General features: G+C 47.6%; 2 pseudogenes; one reads left to right on the top strand and one right to left on the bottom strand.

Annotated features, from left to right (window-relative positions):
* Window positions 1-2127: 2127 nt before the first annotated feature.
* Window positions 2128-5342, bottom strand: LOC115317343 (annotated as a pseudogene).
* A 68-nt stretch (window positions 5343-5410) lies between these two features.
* LOC115317342 lies at window positions 5411-6540 on the top strand (annotated as a pseudogene).
* Window positions 6541-8961: the final 2421 nt, after the last annotated feature.

Below are 8961 nucleotides of genomic sequence, written 5' to 3' on the forward strand. Positions count from 1 at the left end.
CTTGCTTCCAATTCCTGCTTCACGCCGTGCTAACATCTAGAATCTATAGGCCTCGAATCATCCGCTCAGGTGCATCTTCAACCTCTTCCTTTATCAGTAAACAGAAGGCCGCCATTAGTATAGCACATATGCCGTTTTCAGATGATGATGATAGTGATCAAAGTGGCCAGACTGAATTCCGGAAAGGGTCTATACGGTCGGAAGCCCTCTCAAATCTAGGCACACTATTTTTCCGTTCCGTTTCGTTCTGAATCAGAATTTGCGGCTTGCGGTTACAAAAGAACGACGACGATAACTCGGCTGGTTTCATCAGCGTGGTTAACGTGGTTATCTTTCTGTGATCGTGCAGTCGCTGATATCTGTGAGTGCGGCGATTGTGTCTTATATCGGTGCTTCAATTTCAAACGAGGGGCTTTACTCGTGAAAAGAATTAGGCATGGCGCGGGATTCCGGCCTCCCAACAATTCCTCTCTGGAAGCGGCACAAACGGGTTGTTTGGGTTGTGATTTAAGGGTAGATTCTGTCACGATCGTGAGTAAATCTGAGTGCTATATGTTTTGTGCGTCTTTTTATAGAAGACTCACGAGGCTGCACGCTTACTGAACCGCCATGTTTATTGTCTGCCCATGATGATGATAGCACTTCGAAACCAAAGTCAAAACGAAACTATAGCATATTGTTACATCCTCGTTTCTTTGAGGGAAAGACAGTCTCCACTAGGACACTACAAAGTCACTGAGGTGTCGCGGTAACAGCGTTTTCCTAACAGGTCGGGGTGTGCGCTGTACCGATGGTTCTTGTGAGCTGTCCTTCCGAGCATCCGCTGTCCTTGGCGATTGATTGCTCGTTGATTCATGCAGTGCGGCTGGTGCTGGTTCTGACACTGCATCAGCAGCGTTTGTGACAGTAGTCACCTCTTGCATAGTTGTTGGGTTCTTTACTGAGCTTGCTGTCGTTTGGCCAGGTGCAGGAACTTGTCGTAGATGTACCGTTCCTTCTCAGTGTTTTGCCGTGGATGTTTACGTTGTACGATCTGGTTGTCACAGGTTCCATGGCCGCACCTTTTTCCCATTGTGATCCAGGGGAAAACGGTTGAACTCTGACAAAGTCCCCTTTTTTCAAAGTTGGGAGTTCTCTCGCAGTCTTGTTGTAGTAGTCTTGCACCGTCTTGCCTTGTTCTTCCATTCTGTTCGTTGGTTTAGAGTGCGTGGCTTCTAGAGTGCATTTGTTGTCGGTAGTGTGGTCCGGGTCCTCCTGCCCATCAGTAGTTGTGCTGGGCTTGCCTTTCTGCTATGACATGCGGTGTTGCGGTGATTCAGAAAAGACAACTGTGGATCGTGACCACTTTCCAGGGCCTTCTTGAGAAGCGACTTTGAAGTCTTGACAGCTGATTCAACCATTCTGTTGGATTGGGCATGACCTGGACTTGAGGTGTTGTGTCTGAACTGCCACTGAGTAGCAAACTCGGCAAATTCAGCACTGGCAAACTGAGGACCGTTGTCGCTGATGAGCACTGCAGGTATGCCATACCTGGAAAAGTGTGCCTTGAGTTTCCTTATGACTGCAGAAGCTGTGGTTGAAGTCAGTTCATCCACCTCCCAGAACTTGCTGAAGTAATCAACAGTCACGAGGAAGTTCCGATTCTTGTATTCCATGATGCCGGTGCCGACTCTCTTCCATGGATACGCTGGCTGCGGGTGAAGTATCAAAGATTCCTTCGGTTGCGCGTGACTGTGTCTCTGGCATACCTCACAGGAAAGAATGAAATCTTTGATTGCAGCATTCATTCCGGGCCAAAAGACGCTTTCCCTTGCCCTTCGAAGGCAGCTCTCTATCCCCAGGTGCGACGCATGGAGGGTTTGCTTTATGTCAGCACGCATACTCAGAGGTATGACTGCTCTCCGTCCCTTATAGACCATACCGTCCTCAACTGCAAGTTCATCACGAAAGTTGAAGTATGCAGAGGTTCCTTCCGGAAGACTCGACTTCTCTCTTGGCCATCCTTTCAGAATTAATCGTGTCAGGTTTTGCAGCAGTTGGTCACTTCGGGACTGTTCCTTGATTGTCTCAAGCGTTTTAGGCTTCATGCGCCGACAACAGACAACATTTACTTCTTCTGCAGGTGGGTCACAACCTGTCTTTCAAGTAGGCTCTTGACATCGTATCTGCCACGACCAATTGTTTTCCTTGGCAGTACTTGACCGTAAAGTTGTATCTCTGCACTTGCAGCAACCTGCTTTGTAGCCGCTGAGGTACCTTGTCCAGGGCTTTCTTTGTGACGTTCTGTAGTGGCTTGTGGTCGGAGATCACAGTGGTATGTCTGCCAAAGGTATACTGGTGGAACCTGTTCAGAGCAAAGCAGATGGCCAACATCTATTTCTCTATCTGAGCACACCTAGTCTCAGTTGCCGTCAGAGCTCGGCTGGCATAGCAGATTGGAGAGCCCTCTTGCAGCCGAACAGCTCCCAAGCATTTCTCGCTTGCATCACACTCATCACACTGTATTGAGAGTTTCTCGTGTGGGTCATAGAACTTGAGGACCGGTGGTGAGAACAGCAGTTCTTTCACTTTGTTGAATGCTCTGTTCTGCTCATCAGTCCACGCCCACTCTGCATTCTTAGCTGTCAGTCTCCTGAGTGGCTCCATGATGTTGGACATACCTGGCAGAAACCTTGCCAGATGGTTTACCATTCCACAAAACCGCAGAACTCCACCTGCGGTTTTGCTGACAATGGCTTTGACCTTGTCGGGGTCGATCTCCAATCCACGTGATGTTAGGTTGTGACCCATGAAAGTGATCTCTTCAGCATTCAGTTCAAACTTAGACTTGTTGATGCAAATGCCTTCTTCACGACACCTCTGCATAGGACTGTGAAGGTTCTTGCCGTGGTTCTCCTGTGCAACGTCTTCGTTGGGGCCCTTTCCGTACACTATGATGTCGTCCGCCATGCAGGTGACACCTTCTAGGCCGTCCAACGCAGCCTGCAGCCGCTTTTGAACGATTTCGCTGCTAGCTGTTAAACCAAAGGGTAGTCGAAGCCACTTGTGTCGTCCTAATGGCGTCTTAAAGGTCGTGTGCAGGCTAGACTCCGGGTCAAGCGTGCAGTGCCTGTATCCGTTGCGCAGGTCAAGCTTGGACAATACTCTTGCTTCTGTTAGTTCTGTCAACACATCCTCCGGGATTGGCAACGGGTGTCGCTCCCTCTTGAGAGCTTGGTTGAGTGCTTGTGGATCGATGCAAATCCGCAGCTCACCGCCTTTTTCGGTGGAAACAACAATGCGACTGACCCACTGTGTAGGTTCATCAACCTTGGCGATGATTTTCTTTGCCGTTAGTTTCATGAGCAGCTTCTGTAGCTTCGGGTTGAAGCTCACTGGTCCTCTGCCGGCAGTCGATGTCTGAGGTTCAACAGACGGTTCGACTTTCAGGTGCACTTGACCAGGAAAGCAACCTTGTTTGTCTTCAAAGACATCTGGATACTTGCTCATCAGTAGTTCATGCTGTAACACTGTCTTGTTCTGAACAGTTGAGACAATGTCGTAGTTGATACTGATCAGTTGCATTTTTTCAAAGGTTTCTCTTCCCAGCAGTGGTGCAAAGTGCTTGTCCACGACGACAAACTCAATTGAGTACTTCTGTGTCGTTGGATTTCTGAGATGGAGTCTGCACTTGCCCTTTGGAACAGTGGTTTTTCCGTTGTACATCTTCAGGTGCGAAAGTGCTTCTTCAAGCTTTTTGTTTCGCAGAACCTTTTCAGGAATCACATTCAAAGATGCTCCACTGTCGACCTGGAATCTGATCTTTTCACCGTTGTCTCTCATCTCAAGCACAACAAAGATGCCGTCCTTCTTTTTCTGCAGAGAGAGGACTTCCTCAGAGCTTGAGTTGCTCTCTTGCATCGCTCGGACGGTGTCTCTCGACTTGCATTGCTTAGCAAAGTGATTTTTCTTTCTGCACTTCTTTGCCCCATGCAGGACATGCAGTTTTGTTGAAAACGTGACCCTTTCCACAGTACCTGCACGTTTTGGTGGGTGATGGCTTCATAGGGAACTGCTTGGGTTTGATTGTTTTCATGGCGTGCAAAAGGTCTGTCTCTTGCTTGGTCATGCTGGGATCCTGCCTGAATGCCTTGAGCTGAATCACCCACGTTTCGTGCACGGGGCATACCTTTGCGACAGTCTCGAGCGCTGGGTCCTCCAGTTTCAGCAGTTTCATACGGACCTCTTCATTGTTGACCCCAAAAATGACTTGGTCGCGGATCATCTTGTCTCGCTGCCCTTCATAGTTGCAGTCTTTCGCCTTCGCCTTGAGATCGGTGAGGAACGCATCGAAGGCTTCACCCGGCTCTCGCTTCCTGCATCGCAGTAGGTATCGGGCGTACACTTCGTTTTTTCTGGGCGCGAAGTAGTTGTCAAACTTCTCCTCCCCAACGCTGAGCACTTTTCCCGGTTCTAGAACGGTCGCTGCCGGCTCGCCGAAGCTCAACGTGTTGTACACGTCGATGACGCCTGATCCGGCTAGAGTCAGCAGCAGTGCAACTTTTTGTTCGCCTGACTTGTTCTTTTGACCTGTCGCTGTCACGTACAGTTCGAAGCGTTGCTTGAATGACTTCCAGTTGGCACGAAGGTCTCCGGTGAGGTACATTTTCTCTGGTGGCTCGATCGCCATGTTGCTCGCCATTAGAGAGTTTGAGGGAACCGTTTTTGCACATCCGATGCGGTTCTATGGGCCCTCCGGTACGAACTGCGCATGCGCTTGTCTTCTGCGATCTTATCGTAATGCGCTGGTTGAACCATAAGGCACGACCGGCACGACCAATGGCCGACATGGACAGTCTCGCTTGGTTAGCAAAACGGCTATTTCGCCGGCTGAGAGAGCGTGCCATGGCGCCAAACATGAATAAAATAACTCGTGGCAGTGCCTGGCAGGAGCGCCATGTGTGACAGCAAGTCCATAAAGTTTGAGTCAGGAAATAAGAAAAGAATAAAGAACAAAACGCAATAAAAAAATTTCAATAGAAATAAATTAGTGTTTATCAAAGCCAAGAATCGTCTGCTTGGTAGCTAGCAGAAAGAAGAAGACGCCGTAGCGAAAGGCTGCGTTTTCATGTTCTCCGTCCAAGAAAACAAATCGGTCTCTGGCCAAAGAATTCAGTCGGGGGCTATGTAGCACGTTTTGGACTCCCAGCAGACTAGGGAGAAGGAAGTGACGTCAACAACGCAGCAAATGCAGATTGGATGTTGATTTTGTTTTCTTCTGTCAACATCCAATCTGCGTTTGCTCTAGTCGTTGACGCCACTTCCTTCTCCCAAGTCTCCTGGGAGTCCAAAACGTGCAACATAGCCCCATTCAGATGCTACTATTACTGCAATGGACAACTACCGTGTTCTGATGCCACGTCTGCCTACAGGTAACCTCGTTCTAAATTCTGTCTTCCTTCATGAAGATCTCGTTGCCAGACCATACCGAGCTCCGGAGTTCAGAGATGCCCTCAAGGGCATTGATCTAAAGGATATAATCGCCATGGGACAATACCAAATGTCTCATGTGTGGATGGTCCAGTGTGCGACTTCGCTTGCAAAAGCAAAGCTCGTCGCCTGTGAAGACCTGAAGGTGAAAGGACGGAAATGTCTCGTTGATGATCCAGAGACAAAGGAGGCGAAAATCAGACGCTTTGGTTACCACCTTATATGGAAAACTGAAGAATCGTTGAAGCGATGGAACCTTACGGCACAGTACGCTCCGTAGTGCGAGAAAAGTGGAGATGTGAAGGAATGGAGGACATGGAATTTCTCAACCGTGAAGTACAACTGACCCTTCGAGACGACACTAACGTGAACAAGATTCCACACCTCATGACCATCTTCGGGTGCCAGAGCTTATTTCTTATCTCAGGTCGGCCTCCTTCGTGCCTACGATGCCATCGAGTGGGCCACATCCGCCGCCATTGCCATACTCCCTGGTGTGCGAAATGCCGACGGTACGGGCATAAACCGGAGGACTGCGTCATGACCTACGCTGACAGGCTGAGGTTGGGGACAACTGAAGAATCAACAACAGAGAACCTCATGGATGCAAGCGAAGCTGTTGACCCTAATGGCGACGTCTCTGCAATGGCCGCAGCCCTGGACGGTGGGTCTCAATCGGCCTCCAGAAAACCGGTTGTGCCAGAGAACCTCACGTCAACTGCTACCTCTAGCGAAGACCCAATAGTCACCGTTTCGCCTGCAACCGAAAACAGCACCCCGACAAACCCCGGGACTCCAACAAATAGGGACGCCTTCACGAACGAAAAACAGTGCGAAACCACCACCGAGGCTAACCTGGAAGACACCGAAACGGAGGAAAACGATGAGATACAGGACCCAATTCTTGAACTAGAAGCGCTTACCAATGTGGGATTAAATGACGGCCTTATAACTAGAGCAAAGCACTATGAAATGAGACTGGGCGCTGTTCGACATAAGTCATATTCAAAGACGCTCCCTGGCGCCAAGCTTGTTGAAGACAAGCAAACGGGCGATATCGCCCGACCATAAATGATCGCATGTCCAGCACCCTCCAACTTCGCGTGTCCACCTTAAATGTGAGAGGTCTCAGCTCTAAACGAAAGCAGTGTCAACTTCTACAACTAATAGTCCAGCAGGAGATCGATACATTAGCTGTGCAGGAAACGAAAGTGTGCAGCCAGGAAGAAACCGAGATCGCATCGGAGCCCTTCCTGAAAGATTTCGAAGGGTGTGACACTCATGCATCTGGCACATCGGCTGGATGTTTTTTTGTTTCTAAAGAAGGGGTTGGGGGGTTTAACTGCTGCTTCTCTCACTACCGACCAGGAAGGGCGCTTTATATATTGCGATCTAGACCATGTAAACATTCAATTGCGCATTATTTGCGTGTACGCTTCAAATAATGTGACAGCACGCAAACATTTTTTTTTTCTTTTCTAACACCATACATTGACACAGAGAGAAAACTGTTGCTATTCGGAGACTTCAACTGTGTGCTACATCTATACGATCGCTCCCAACTAACGACTAGATTCGACCCTAGTGCAGCTGTACTCCAATCTCTTGTGAGCGATAACAACTAAGTAGACATCAGAAAACAAAAACGAGGCAGAGTGCACTATAGACTTTTTCCACCAGGGCGCCGCCATCTTGAATTGTCGTCACTTCCAGTATGGGCGAAAACATTGTTTTGCCATCGCCACGCAAATAGAAGACATTTAGGATATAAGCCTAACCGTCACACATTCTCGTTTTGGCTCCCCTCTATTTTTTTTACTAGTTACAGGTTGAAACGTTTTATTATTTTTTCGTCACCCATACTGGAAGTGACGACAATTCAAGATGGCGGCGCCCCTGTGGAAAATGTCTATACACATTTCCAACGCTCCTCTCACGCTTGACTCGACCGGATATATGCCACTGGAGACCTTTATGATACTATTTCTGATTACTCAGTCAAACCTATATTTTTCTCAGACCTTGTATCGGCAACTTTTGGGGCAAAGAAACAACCCCCACTATAAGACGTGAATGGGGCCTGTGGAAATTAAACACATCACTTTTAAACGACAAAATATTCACCGATGGTACACCCGCTATCCTTTCCCGTGTCAAACAGAACGCTTCCCTACACGTGTTTTGTAAATGGGACATGCTCAAGCAAGAAGTTAATAATTGGGCAATTGAACGCTCAAGCTCCATTACGTTTATGAAAAAGCTAGAACTACGAAACCTGCTCGCGATGCTATCAGAGCTTTATGAGCTTGAAAGCCTCAATTCCGGCGAATATACTGAGGAGATTAACATGGCAAAGACACAGCTACAAAGATACGATACCGAGAAATATCGAGGCGCGGTGATCCGATCGCACTCTCGGAAATCTTTGCTCGGAGAAACGCCTAAACGGCAATCCTTTCATGATGAAAGGAAATATGCTCTAAGCAAAGAAATACCCGAAATAGACCACAAAGGCAGCGCCCGCACTGAAACGCAAAGCATTATAGAAGCTTTCCAAGACCATTACACTTATCTTTTCGGAAAGAGTATTGAGACCAAAGAGAACGAAGACATACAAAAACTTATAGAATGCGTGCCATCTTTAACAGACAAAGAGAAAGAAAGTGTTGAAGGCTCTCTGACCTTGGAAGAAACACAAGCTGCGATGAAAGCTCTACCGTCAGATAAGACTCCAGGCCCGGACGGCCTGGGCGCTGAGTTCTATAAGAAATTCTCAAACCTGCTGAGTCCATTCCTCCTTGATGTATTCAAACCCGCATATGAGCACCAAGCACTACCGCCAACCTTTTACGAAGGACATACAGTGCTTATACCCAAAACAGAAGACACGTTAGCTTTGAAAAAGATGGATGCTTACAGGCCTATATCACTTTGCAATGTAGACTATAATATCTTCGCAAAAGTTTTAAATGAATGCTTACATCTCATAATAGACAATCTGATCAGAGCTCATCAAACTTGCGGTATACATGAAAGCAATATTCAAACGAACATACAAGTTGCAAGGTCCGTAATAGATTCAGTATCCGACGAACAAAACAAAGTAGCCATAGTCCAACTAGACTTATCCAAAGCCTTTGATAGAGTTAGCCACTCCTTTTTATTCAGGCTACTCTCTCACGCAAACATAGGGACCACGATAATAAAGGGCATTCAGCTATGTTACAAGAACAGCACCACAAGCCTAATCGTAAATACCTCACTTTCTGAACCTATACTCATAAAATCCTCGGTAAGACAAGGTTGTCCACTTTCACCCACTGCTCTTTGCCTTATATCTTGAACCTTTATGCCGTAGTATTATCAACAAAGGTACTATTCGTGGCTATCTTCTTTGCTTCGCAGAGGTGAAGCTACTAGCAAACGCCGATGATGTAGCGTTATTCTGTTCAAATAAGGCGAGTGTTGAAGAAGCACTTCAGGTAACGGAGA

Source organism: Ixodes scapularis, unplaced genomic scaffold (assembly GCF_016920785.2).
Source record: "Ixodes scapularis isolate PalLabHiFi unplaced genomic scaffold, ASM1692078v2 PGA_scaffold10__122_contigs__length_95168666, whole genome shotgun sequence".
NCBI classification, from domain to species: domain Eukaryota; kingdom Metazoa; phylum Arthropoda; class Arachnida; order Ixodida; family Ixodidae; genus Ixodes; species Ixodes scapularis.